The 14,949-nt window shown below is 41.9% G+C and overlaps 1 non-coding gene across 1 annotated transcript; it reads left to right on the forward strand.

The window, feature by feature from the left end:
* The first annotated feature begins 14,361 nt into the window (after positions 1–14,361).
* On the forward strand, positions 14,362–14,444 carry trnal-cag. The gene has a single exon. It is a non-coding gene; the product is annotated as a tRNA-Leu (tRNA).
* The last annotated feature ends 505 nt before the right edge of the window (positions 14,445–14,949 follow it).

Genomic DNA, 14,949 nt, shown 5'->3' on the forward strand with positions numbered 1-14,949 from the left:
CCGTTGGAGCTACCTTAATTGTATCTGATTTGCATTTAACACCATGTCGTAGGCTTGTCATCTGACATGTATCAATCAACCCTTTTGTAAGCATGGAACTCTGAACCATCCACCGGAGGGTGATAAGTGTTGCACACCAATTTCCCATCTAGGACAAACAATGGGAAATGAAACAAAAGCTTTCCAATGTCCAGTAGGATGAAATGACTCAATGTTATAGCAGATGGTGGTTTGCCAAAGTGAAACCAGCAGGGCTGTGGTTGGATGCAGTGTTGGTAATTTTCAACTGAAATTACAACTTTCCTTGATACCTCTCACTAGCTTGGTTTCCATCCAAATATGGACATTTCTTCTTTAATGATATGCATGTCAATCTCTCATGGCTCAAATGGGAAGAGCTTGACTTCATCGCTACTTGTTTGTGTAAGAAGTGTTGACAAGCTGAATGTACCGAGGTGTCTGTTTTCTAAAACTACTAGCGCACAGCTCGGACACCCATGCATTCCCCATAAGACATCTCTTCACAATCTCCAAGCCCGAACTACGAAGGTAGAGCTATGAATACGCTGCAATCTATTCCGCATCAGGATAAGATTTCAACACACACCGTACGGAACAGCGGGGACTGAAGACACTCCTTTAAAAGTTGTGAGCTTGCACCGCGGGACGGCTTCATTGCTCCAGACCACCACAAGGGGGAGTTGGCGCAATCATTATGCATTTGGGTCCCAAGGCTTTGATGACCAAATACTAATTTTGACACCAGCCACCCTTGCTTTGTGGCGCTCAACGAAGATTGCTGACAAAACAGATGGAAGTTGTCTTAACGAGTCAAGCAAAGGTACAATTTGAGAGGAATGTGATAATGTAGAGATGCGGCTATATATATATTTTTTTGTCAAAGTCAAAATTACGAAAATCTCTATTTAGCAAGTTCAGACTAAGAAGTGTTAGGAGAATGAATTTGTCTTTCAGGGACTCCTGAGAACCAACAAACCAGGATGTCTTGTGAAACAGTGGATGTAAAGAATCTAGCTGGCTAAAGCGTTGACTGCACAATTGTAAGCTTGCCTTGCAATGCAGCTGAAGTAACATGGCTAGCTATTTACTTGCTGGAGTCGGATTAAAAATAACTGTTGCCGCTCTGGGTATGGACCCTAAAGTATTTCTGAACTAATATTCATACCAATCAATGAACCTCAAGTCTGAATGGCATTCATGACGCCTAGAGTAGAATATACCGTTTGTGCCAAGGATGCAAGACCTATCTACACATGTATTTTAGTTATTACCACGTATGAGATTCCCATATTGTAGCCCGTACATTGAATATATTCACTGACCATGTACTCTTCCTTGGCAAATAAAGGTGTGGTCCAGGTATGACAGACACTTTCAGTCATATCAAACGATGCGGTGTCTGCATGTATGTATTACAATTATACACTTCAGTGTTTACTGCTCCTGGGATATCAATGATTACACATTGTAACTATACAACAGACTAAACATGATTGATTTGTAATTCATATATACAGGAAAAACTTACGCAAAACATTGAAGGGATTTTACAGGACCCTAATGGACTAGACATTGACAGTCTCCTAGCCTAAAAACAAATGCTGAATGTACTAACAAACTGCATTTAGTCCAATAAAAAGACACAACATTAGGGTGATAAATAAAAGGCAGTTGCTCAACGCATGACACAAGAGAACCCTCTGCTGGAGCAAAACGCTTACAGCACCTGGTATTCCCAGGCGGTCTCCCATCCAAGTACTAACCAGGCCCGACCGACCCTGCTTAGCTTCCGAGATCGGGCACATTTTAACATCTTTTTTATTATATACAAAACACTATTTACAACAAAAGATTAACAATTCACCCTTTAACAAAATCAGAAAGAAAAAAAAAAAGAAACGATTATAAACTAAAACCAATTTAATTACAAGTTTTCCATTTGATAGAATTTCAATTAAAGTACTCACCCACAGTTTCCTCCACTGTATCTATATATTATCTCTATCTTTCTCTAAAATACTACCTACTACATTCAACAAAAGTGCATCAAATTTTCCACCCTCGTACCACAAATCACATTCTCTTTTTAATATCCCTATAAATTTGATGCAAACCACATTTGTAAAAATCTTGTTTTATTTTAAAATCATTGTCTTCACATTCTATAGATTTATTTTACATTTACATTCTTCCATATTGATTTCACATGTTTGCGAACACCCTACACCCACTTATAAACCATCTAAAGTTTTAAACCTGATTTAAATCATGTTTCTCCCCATAACTTTCAGAATATAAAACCGGTAAACCCCTCGCTCTTTTGACCACCTCTTTTTATTAAAATCACCCACTCCCCAGGAATACATCATATTTTCTTGTACATATTCTCCGCAGTAGTTTTACTTACAGTGGGGCAAAAAAGTATTTAGTCAGCCACCAATTGTGCAAGTTCTCCCACTTAAATTTGAGTTCTGTAATTTGCATCATAGGTACACTTCAACTATGACAGACAAAATGAGGAAAAGAAATCCAGAAAATCACATTGTAGGATTTTTAATGATTTTATTTACAAATTATGGTGGAAAATAAACTTTTGTTACTGACCAAATACTTACCTCAATACTTTCTCATTGCCAACAAAGGGTATATAACAAAGGTCAAACGTTTTCTGTAAGTCTTCACAAGGTTTTCAAACACAGTTGCTGGTATTTTGGCCCATTTCTCCATACAGATCTCCTCTAGAGCAGTGATGTTTTGTGGCTGTTGCTGGGCAACACGGACTTTCAAGATTTTCTATGGGGTTGAGATCTGGAGACTGGCTAGGCCACTCCAGGACCTTGAAATGCTTCTTACGAAGCCACTCTTTCGTTGCCCGGGCGGTGTTTGGGATCATTGTCATGCTGAAAGACCCAGCCACGTTTCATCTTTAATACCCTTGCTGATGGAGGTTTTCACTCAATCTCACGATACATGGCCCCATTCATTCTTTCCTTTACACGGATCAGTCGTCCTGGTCCCTTTGCAGAAAATCAGCCCCAAAGCATGATGTTTCCACCCCCATGCTTCACAGTAGGTATGGTGTTCTTTGGATGCAACTCGGCATTCTTTTTCCTCCAAACACGACGAGTTGAGTTTTTACCAAAAAGTTATATTTTGGTTTCATCTGACCATAGGGAGAATGTCATATCTTCTTCTGGATCATCCAAATGCTCTCTAGCATTTGCAGGATTTGAGTCCCTGGCGGCGTAGTGTGTTACTGATGGTAGGCTTTGTTACTTTGGTCCCAGCTCTCTGCAGGTCATTCACTAGGCCCCCACGTGGGATTTTTGCTCACCGATCTTGTGATCATTTTGACCCCACGGGGTGAGATCTTGCGTGGAGCCCCAGATCGAGGGAGATCATCAGTGGTCTTGTATGTCTTCCATTTCCTAATAATTGCTCCCACAGTTGATTTCTTCAAACCGAGCTGCTTACCTATTGCAGATTCAGTCTTCCCAGCCTGGTGCAGGTCTACAATTTTGTTTCTGGTGTCCTTTGACAGCTCTTTGGTCTTGGCCATAGTGGAGTTTGGAGTGTGACTGTTTGAGGTTGTGGACAGGTGTCTTTTATACTGATAACAAGTTCAAACAGGTGCCATTTAATACAGGTAACGAGTGGAGGACAGAGGAGCCTCTTAAAGAAGTTACAGGTCTGTGAGAGCCAGAAATCTTGCTTGTTTGTAGGTGACCAAATACTTATTTTCCACCATAATTTGCAAATAAATTCATTAAAAATCCTACGATTTTTTTTTTTCTTATTTTGTCTGTCATAGTTGAAGTGTACCTAAGTGGGAGAACTTGCACAATTGGTGGATGACTAAATACTTTTTTTGCCCCACTATCTCTTCATCTACTTCAACCACATTATCATATATTGCCTGAAATGGAAGGAACCCAGGAATTACCTCAGGTGACATAACATATCTGCCTCATCCCATATTTACAAAACAATATATTATTACACTTATCTTTGGATTTAAATATATAGGCTGATTTAAAATATTTTCTAAAATGGTACATTCATAATAAATATTTGGTAAAAACTGCCCCCGAGCCTCAAACACTTCTCTATAAAACAAAGGTATATTACCTAACATTTCCTTCTTCATACTCCTCAATAAACCATTGTCCCCAAACCTCCCAACCTCCTGCAAATACTCTTAAAAAAAAACTTTTCCTCCCATAATCCAATTCACCAAATAAATATTTCCGTACCATTTTTACTCTAATTGCTGTTTTCCTTACACTTAAATCTACCAACTTTAACCCCCCCCCCCCCCCCTCCCCCCCTCCTCATAACCTGCAGTCAAAGTTTTAAAGCTATTTTCACCCCCTTCCCATCCCATTAAAAAATCAACTAAAATCCCTTTTAACTTCAAAGACCTCCCCCTCTACATATTTACCACCTTCCTAACTTTATTTATTACACCACTCCATGTCACATCCCTAGCTTCCATTTCCTTCACCCCTAAAAACACTCATAACACCTTAAAATAATCTTACCACCTTAAAAGTAAAATTCCCCTCATTAATCTTACACATTACTACTGACTTCTCCATGTTAACCGGATGCTTGTCCATATACTTTAAAACACTCCATCACCCTTTATACACTTCCCTCATCTATAACTGTTATAGTGGTATCATCTGCGTCTTGATGAATCAAACTAAAACCTTGGAGTCTGTACACAATTTATAAGATGATCTTTTTTAAGAAATGCTGCTTAAGGTTCTACAGACTAAACAAATAATAAAGCTGATAAAGGGCACCCTTGTCTCACAGATTTCTCAAGAATAAAAGAATCAGTTAAAACCCCATTACATGTTACCCTACTTTTTGCCTTCTTATATAATTTTATCCATCCTATTATTCTATTACCAAAACCATATTCATCCATTACCCTAAACATAAAATCATGTTCCACCCTATCAAAAGCTTTATTTAAATCTATGCTTAACTATTTTATTTATTACATCTCTAATTGTATCAGCAATATCTCTACCAGGCACACTATAATTCTGTGTAGGTGCTATAATATCATTTAAAACTTGCTTCTTTCTATTTGCCAGTATCTTAGCTAAAATCTTATAATCCGAATGTAAAAAACTAATTGGCCTATAATTCTCCAGTTTCAAGTTGCTTCCCTTATTTTTATATAAAATCGTTATCAGCCCTGTCACCATAGATTCTGAAACACTATTATCCTTCATATATTGATAAACTTTCATATTTTATAAAATTCTGCAATTATTCCATCCACACCAGGACTCTTATTTACTTGTAACCCCTTAATCGCATCTTTAACTTCATTCACTGTTATCTTCCCATCACACATTTGTTTATCCTCTACATCAATTTGCACATCCACACTATCCAATATCTCCTTTATACACCCCTCATCCACCTCCCCTTTCTTAAATAAATCCTTATAAAAATTCTGCACTGTTTCTAATATCTCTACATAATCATTGACAACTTCACCTTTTACATTTTCAATCTCTCTAATATGTTCTCCTCTGTTTATTCTTCTCTAAACCAAGAAAAATGAAGTACATTTCTCCCCCTCCAAAACATACTTTGCCCTACTTCTTATAATTGCACCCGTACACTTATCTATTTCATATTTACTCAATTTTGCTTTTAAATCTAAAACCGTTTCTATATTATAATTAGGTTCCCTGTCACACTTCCCCATTTCTTCATCCAATCTAGCTCTCAACTCATTTTCTTCTCTTTTCATCCTTCCTCCCTTTTTCCTTGCATATCTTATACTAAACTTCTATTTTTTCCTTAATACCCTCTTAGGGATATAGAGACGCTAGCGTCTCTTGTGGCCAATAGCCTGGGGAAATGCAGAACGCAAATAAAACGCGATAAAACTCAAACTTTCATTAAATCACACATGCAGGGTACTCAATTAAAGCTACACTCGTTGTGAATCCAGCCAACATGTCAGATTTAAAAAATGCTTTTCGGCGAAATAATAATAAATATGTTGCAGTAAGCTATGCCTACTGGCCCATTCACTGCTAACAAGCCTGTTTTCTGTCACAGTTGTCGTGGCTGAGTGGATAAGGCGATGGACTAAAATCCATTGGGATCTTCCTGCGCAGTTTTGAATCCTGGCATCAAAGAAAATGTATTTTTTTTACCCCTCCGGAGGTGGAAGTTTAGTCGTGTTTCTTATATCAATCACAGCCTCTCAGATCTCCACAAGTACATAGGGATTAGTTGTCCATTTGGGATAGGACTGCAGGCCATCTATCCCACCTCACACCTTTACACACTTGGCTATCCATCCTTCTAGCTCTATAGGCCACAGTAGCATAGGTTACAGGTTTGTAGTCAAGCCACAGATTTCAGGTGAGATCCCATGATACACTCAACAATACAACAACACGATTCTCATGAATAACCATTAAGCCATTTGCTAAGATTTCCCCCATTTTGACATGTGGAAACCTGTTGTCACTCTTACCCTGACGGGAAGCTCCAGACACTTTTTTGGTCCTATCTGAGGCATTTTTAAATTCATGTCAAATTGGCCATATTCTGAAGACACTCTTATAGTCTGCAGGGTAATCGAACTGGCCACATCTAAAGTCAAGCCACAGGTAACAGGTGTGAAACCACGATTGTGTTGAAAATAACCATTAAGTCATTCAGGTCGCAGACTCCCCTATAGGCATGGTTTGAACCCCACTCCTGACAACTTTTTAGCGCCTGCATGTCATGTACCTTTGTAAAATCCAGTTGAAAAATAAATGACTTAAGGTAATGTAAATGACAACTAGTTAATATGAGTAGTGAATAACTGTCGTATTTTTAATATTCTGGAAAAACGGCTAGTTGATGAGTGGCTTAAAGAGTTGCAAGAATCACGCAATTTCACAGGCGGGCCACAAACAGGCAAATAACAAAAATAATCTCGGAACGCACAACTCGTCGGTCGTTGTCAGTGGATTGTATTGGCGGGAAGAACAAAAATATCGTCTGCAGGGTAATCGAAGTCGCCGCATCTAATGTCAATTACTTCCGGCGCCGACAGAGATGGCCGCCTCGCTTCGCGTTCCTATGAAAGTATGCAGTTTTTTGTTTTTTTACGTGTTATTTCTTACATTAGTACCCCAGGTCATCTTAGGTTTCATTACATACAGTCGAGAAGAACTACTGAATATAAGATCAGCGTCAACTCACCATCAGTACGACCAAGAATATGTTTTTCGTGACGCGGATCCTGTGTTCTGCCTTACAAACAGGACAACGGAGCGGATCCCATGCAGCGACCCAAAAAAACGACTCCGAAAAAGAGGGAAACGAGGCGGTCTTCTGGTCAGACTCCGGAGACGGGCACACCGTGCACCACTCCCTAGAATTCTTCTTGCCAATGTCCAGTCACTTGACAACAAGGTTGATGAAATCCAAGCAAGGGTAGCATTCCAGAGGGACATCAGAGACTGTAACGTTTTTTGCTTCACGGAAACGTGGCTCACTGGAGAGACTCTATCCGAGGCGGTGCAGCCAACGGGTTTCTCCACGCATCGCGCAGACAGAAACAAACATCTTTCTGGTAAGAAGAGGGGCGGAGGCGTATGCCTTATGGCTAACGTGACATGGTGTGATGAAAGAAACATACAGGAACTCAAATCCTTCTGTTCACCTGATTTAGAATTCCTCACAATCAAATGTAGACCGCATTATCTACCAAGAGAACTCTCTTCGATTATAATCACAGCCGTATATATCCCCCCCCAAGCAGACACATCGATGGCTCTGAATGAACTTTATTTGACTCTTTGCAAACTGGAAACCATTTATCCGGAGGCTGCATTCATTGTAGCTGGGGATTTTAACAAGGCTAATCTGAAAACAAGACTCCCTAAATTTTATCAGCATATCGATTGCGCAACCAGGGGTGGAAAGACCTTGGATCATTGTTACTCTAACTTCCGCGACGCATATAAGGCCCTGCCCCGCCCCCCTTTCGGAAAAGCTGACCACGACTCCATTTTGTTGATCCCTGCCTACAGACAGAAACTAAAACAAGAGGCTCCCACACTGAGGTCTGTCCAACGCTGGTCCGACCAAGCTGACTCCACACTCCAAGACTGCTTCCATCATGTGGACTGGGACATGTTTCGTATTGCGTCAGACAACAACATTGACGAATACGCTGATTCGGTGTGCGAGTTCATTAGAACGTGCGTTGAATAGCGTCCCAATAGCAACGATTAAAACATTCCCTAACCAGAAACCGTGGATTGATGGCAGCATTCGCGTGAAACTGAAAGCGCGAACCACTGCTTTTAATCAGGGCAAGGTGTCTGGTAACATGACCGAATACAAACAGCGCAGCTATTCCCTCCGCAAGGCTATCAAACAAGCTAAGCGTCAGTACAGAGACAAAGTAGAATCTCAATTCAACGGCTCAGACACAAGAGGCATGTGGCAGGGTCTACAGTCAATCACGGACTACAGGAAGAAATCCAGCCCAGTCACGGACCAGGATGTCCTGCTCCCAGGCAGACTAAATAACTTTTTTGCCCGCTTTGAGGACAATACAGTGCCACTGACACGGCCTGCAACGAAAACATGCGGTCTCTCCTTCACTGCAGCCGAGGTGAGTAAGACATTTAAACGTGTTAACCCTCGCAAGGCTGCAGGCCCAGACGGCATCCCCAGCCGCGCCTTCAGAGCATGCGCAGACCAGCTGGTCGGTGTGTTTACGGACATATTCAATCAATCCCTATACCAGTCTGCTGTTCCCACATGCTTCAAGAGGGCCACCATTGTTCCTGTTCCCAAGAAAGCTAAGGTAACTGAGCTAAACGACTACCGCCCCGTAGCACTCACATCCGTCATCATGAAGTGCTTTGAGAGACTAGTCAAGGACCATATCACCTCCACCCTACCTGACACCCTAGACCCACTCCAATTTGCTTACCGCCCAAATAGGTCCACAGACGATGCAATCTCAACCACACTGCACACTGCCCTAACCCATCTGGACAAGAGGAATACAGTGCCTTGCGAAAGTATTCGGCCCCCTTGAACTTTGCGACCTTTTGCCACATTTCAGGCTTCAAACATAAAGATATAAAACTGTATTTTTTTGTGAAGAATCAACAACAAGTGGGACACAATCATGAAGTGGAACGACATTTATTGGATATTTCAAACTTTTTTAACAAATCAAAAACTGAAAAATTGGGCGTGCAAAATTATTCAGCCCCCTTAAGTTAATACTTTGTAGCGCCACCTTTTGCTGCGATTACAGCTGTAAGTCGCTTGGGGTATGTCTATCAGTTTTGCACATCGAGAGACTGAAATCTTTTCCCATTCCTCCTTGCAAAACAGCTCGAGCTCAGTGAGGTTGGATGGAGAGCATTTGTGAACAGCAGTTTTCAGTTCTTTCCACAGATTCTCGATTGGATTCAGGTCTGGACTTTGACTTGGCCATTCTAACACCTGGAAATGTTTATTTTTGAACCATTCCATTGTAGATTTTGCTTTATGTTTTGGATCATTGTCTTGTTGGAAGACAAATCTCCGTCCCAGTCTCGGGTCTTTTGCAGACTCCATCAGGTTTTCTTCCAGAATGGTCCTGTATTTGGCTCCATCCATCTCCCCATCAATTTTAACCATCTTCCCTGTCCCTGCTGAAGAAAAGCAGGCCCAAACCATGATGCTGCCACCACCATGTTTGACAGTGGGGATGGTGTGTTCAGCTGTGTTGCTTTTACGCCAAACATAACGTTTTGCATTGTTGCCAAAAAGTTCAATTTTGGTTTCATCTGACCAGAGCACCTTCTTCCACATGTTTGCTGCTACAGACCTATATCTATCCTACCATGCCTTTCTAAGGTCTTCGAAAGCCAAGTCAACAAACAGATTACCGACCATTTTGAATCTCACCATACCTTCTCTGCTATGCAATCTGGTTTCAGAGCTGGTCATGGGTGCACCTCAGCCACGCTCAAGGTCCTAAACGATATCTTAACCGCCATCGATAAGAAACATTACTGTGCAGCCGTATTCATTGATCTGGCCAAGGCTTTCGACTCTGTCAATCACCACATCCTCATCGGCAGACTCAACAGCCTTGGTTTCTCAAATGATTGCCTCGCCTGGTTCACCAACTACTTCTCTGATAGAGTTCAGTGTGTCAAATCGGAGGGTCTGTTGTCCGGACCTCTGGCAGTCTCTATGGGGGTGCCACAGGGTTCAATTCTTGGACCGACTCTTCTCTGTATACATCAATGAGGTCGCTCTTGCTGCTGGTGAGTCTCTGATCCACCTCTACGCAGACGACACCATTCTGTATACTTCCGGCCCTTCTTTGGACACTGTGTTAACAACCCTCCAGGCAAGCTTCAATGCCATACAACTCTCCTTCCGTGGCCTCCAATTGCTCTTAAATACAAGTAAAACTAAATGCATGCTCTTCAACCGATCGCTACCTGCACCTACCCGCCTGTCCAACATCACTACTCTGGACGGCTCTGACTTAGAATACGTGGACAACTACAAATACTTAGGTGTCTGGTTAGACTGTAAACTCTCCTTCCAGACCCATATCAAACATCTCCAATCCAAAGTTAAATCTAGAATTGGCTTCCTATTTCGCAACAAAGCATCCTTCACTCATGCTGCCAAACATACCCTTGTAAAACTGACCATCCTACCAATCCTCGACTTTGGCGATGTAATTTACAAAATAGCCTCCAATACCCTACTCAACAAATTGGATGCAGTCTATCACAGTGCAATCCGTTTTGTCACCAAAGCCCCATATAATACCCACCATTGCGACCTGTACGCTCTCGTTGGCTGGCCCTCGCTTCATACTCGTCGCCAAACCCACTGGCTCCATGTCATCTACAAGACCCTGCTAGGTAAAGTCCCCCCTTATCTCAGCTCGCTGGTCACCATAGCATCTCCCACCTGTAGCACACGCTCCAGCAGGTATATCTCTCTAGTCACCCCCAAAACCAATTCTTTCTTTGGCCGCCTCTCTTTCCAGTTCTCTGCTGCCAATGACTGGAACGAACTACAAAAATCTCTGAAACTGGAAACACTTATCTCCCTCACTAGCTTTAAGCACCAACTGTCAGAGCAGCTCACAGATTACTGCACCTGTACATAGCCCACCTATAATTTAGCCCTATCAACTACCTCTTTCCCAACTGTATTTAATTAATTAATTTATTTTGCTCCTTTGCACCCCATTATTTTTATTTCTACTTTGCACATTCTTCCATTGCAAAACTACCATTCCAGTGTTTTACTTGCTATATTGTATTTACCTTGCCACCAAGGCCTTTTTTGCCTTTACCTCCCTTCTCACCTCATTTGCTCACATTGTATATAGACTTGTTTATACTTTATTATTGACTGTATGTTTGTTTTACTCCATGTCTAACTCTGTGTTGTTGTATCTGTCGAACTGCTTTGCTTTATCTTGGCCAGGTCGCAATTGTAAATGAGAACTTGTTCTCAACTTGCCTACCTGGTTAAATAAAGGTAAAATAAATAAATAAATAAATAAAAAATGTTTGGTGTGTCTCCCAGGTGGCTTGTGGCAAACTTTAAACGACACTTTTTATGGATATCTTTAAGAAATGGCTTTCTTCTTGCCACTCTTCCATAAAGGCCAGATTTGTGCAATATACGACTGATTGTTGTCCTATGGACAGAGTCTCCCACCTCAGCTGTAGATCTCTGCAGTTCATCCAGAGTGATCATGGGCCTCTTGGCTGCATCTCTGATCAGTCTTCTCCTTGTATGAGCTGAAAGTTTAGAGGGACGGCCAGGTCTTGGTAGATTTGCAGTGGTCTGATACTCCTTCCATTTCAATATTATTGCTTGAACAGTGCTCCTTGGGATGTTTAAAGCTTGGGAAATCTTTTTGTATCCAAATCCGGCTTTAAACTTCTTCACAACAGTATCTCGGACCTGCCTGGTGTGTTCCTTGTTCTTCATGATGCTCTCTGCGCTTTTAACGGACCTCTGAGACTATCACAGTGCAGGTGCATTTATACGGAGACTTGATTACACACAGGTGGATTGTATTTATCATCATTAGTCATTTAGGTCAACATTGGATCATTCAGAGATCCTCACTGAACTTCTGGAGAGAGTTTGCTGCACTGAAAGTAAAGGGGCTGAATAATTTTGCACGCCCAATTTTTCAGTTTTTGATTTGTTAAAACAGTTTGAAATATCCAATAAATGTCGTTCCACTTCATGATTGTGTCCCACTTGTTGTTGATTCGTCACAAAAAAATACAGTTTTATATCTTTATGTTTGAAGCCTGAAATGTGGCAATAGGTCGCAAAGTTCAAGGGGGCCGAATACTTTCGCAAGGCACTGTACCTATGTGAGAATGCTGTTCATTGACTACAGCTCGGCATTCAACACCATAGTACCCTCCAAGCTCGTCATCAAGCTCGAGACCCTGGGTCTCGACCCCGCCCTGTGCAACTGGGTACTGGACTTCCTGACGGGCCGCCCCCAGGTGGTGAGGGTAGGCAACAACATCTCCTCCCCGCTGATCCTCAACACTGGGGCCCCACAAGGGTGCGTTCTGAGCCCTCTCCTGTACTCCCTGTTCACCCACGACTGCGTGGCCACGCACGCCTCCAACTCAATCATCAAGTTTGCGGACGACACAACAGTGGTAGGCTTGATTACCAACAACGACGAGACGGCCTACAGGGAGGAGGTGAGGGCCCTCGGAGTGTGGTGTCAGGAAAATAACCTCACACTCAACGTCAACAAAACTAAGGAGATGATTGTGGACTTCAGGAAACAGCAGAGGGAACACCCCCCTATCCACATCGATGGAACAGTAGTGGAGAGGGTAGCAAGTTTTAAGTTCCTCGGCATACACATCACAGACAAACTGAATTGGTCCACTCACACAGACAGCATTGTGAAGAAGGCGCAGCAGCGCCTCTTCAACCTCAGGAGGCTGAAGAAATCCGGCTTGTCACCAAAAGCACTCACAAACTTCTACAGATGCACAATCGAGAGCATCCTGGCGGGCTGTATCACCGCCTGGTACGGCAACTGCTCCGCCCTCAACCGTAAGGCTCTCCAGAGGGTAGTGAGGTCTGCACAACGCATCACCGGGGGCAAACTACCTGCCCTCCAGGACACCTACACCACCCGATGTCACAGGAAGGCCATAAAGATCATCAAAGACATCAACCACCCGAGCCACTGCCTGTTCACCCCGCTATCATCCAGAAGGCGAGGTCAGTACAGGTGCATCAAAGCTGGGACCTTAGAGACTGAAAAACAGCTTCTATCTCAAGGCCATCAGACTGTTAAACAGCCACCACTAACATTGAGTGGCTGCTGCCAACACACTGACACTGACTCAACTCCAGCCACTTTAATAATGGGAATTGATGGGAAATGATGTAAATATATCACTAGCCACTTTAAACAATGCTACCTTATATAATGTTACTTACCCTACATTATTCATCTCATATGCATACGTATATACTGTACTCTATATCATCGACTGTATCCTTATGTAATACATGTATCACTAGCCACTTTAATTAACTATGCCACTTTGTTTACATACTCATCTCATATGTATATACTGTACTCAAAACCATCTACTGTATCTTGTCTATGCTGCTCTGTACCATCACTCATTCATATATCCTTATGTACATATTCTTTATCCCCTTACACTGTGTACAAGACAGTAGTTTTGGAATTGTTAGTTAGATTACTTGTTGGTTATTACTGCATTGTCGGAACTAGAAGCACAAGCATTTCGCTACACTCGCATTAACATCTGCTAACCATGTGTATGTGACAAATAACATTTGATTTGATTTGATTTGAAGTTACAGGTGAGCTGCCTTGTTAAACCCTAAAAATAAATAATAACACGATTGCGTTGAAATGACCCATTAAGCCATTTGTAAGGATTTCCCCCATGTGGACCTGTTGTCACTCTTACCCTGATGGTTGCTGATATTTCCAGACACTTTTTCAGTCTTATCTGAGGAATTTTATCATTTATATCAGAATGGCCATATTCTGATGCCAGTTTAGCGCTCATTCAATGGCGATTTACTACTCTTTCCCATTGAAGGCCATATTGAGGTTAAATCAATGACTGGACTTTTTAATTTATAAAAACAAATGACTATTGAAAGTGCAAGTCAGTATCGTGCATAGTTGTTCTGGTCTCTGTGGTGATTTTAGAGCGTTGTTCATATTTCTACTTTTACCGCATACACTTTAACCCGATACCCAGTTACTGTGCTGTGGTCAGGATGGCCGAGCGGTCTAAGGCGCTGCGCTCAGGTCGCAGTCTCCCATGGAGGCGTGGGTTCAAATCCCACTTCTGACAGTTCTTTAGTGCCTCTCAGGAGCCATGCTGCTCAGCAGTAATAATAAGAATGATGAAATAACAACTTCACACAGTGAAATAACAATTCATAATAAACACTCTCAAATGCAGACCTTCTGGAGCTGAGCAAAGATCAAGGTTAAATAAGAAAACAGCTGGACTTAATAACAAATGAATGAGGGGAACATTTTGTGTTATTGCATTATAATGAGTTACTGCATTATCTTTCAGTTGTTAAATTTCACTTTCTGTAGGCTATGCCTGTTGGCCCATTCACTCCTAACAAGCCTGTTTTCTTCTGTCAACGTTGTCGTGGCCGAGTGGTTAAGGCGATGTACTAGAAATCCATTAGGATCTTCCTGCGCAGGTTCAAATCTTGCCGACAACGAAAATGCATTTTTTTGACCCCTCCGGAGGTTGAAGTTTAGCCGTGTTTCTTATACCAATCGCATCCTCTCAGATCTCCGCAAGTACATAGGGATTAGTTGTCCATTTGGGATAGGAC

Source organism: Oncorhynchus mykiss, chromosome 16 (assembly GCF_013265735.2).
Source record: "Oncorhynchus mykiss isolate Arlee chromosome 16, USDA_OmykA_1.1, whole genome shotgun sequence".
NCBI classification, from domain to species: Eukaryota; Metazoa; Chordata; class Actinopteri; order Salmoniformes; family Salmonidae; genus Oncorhynchus; species Oncorhynchus mykiss.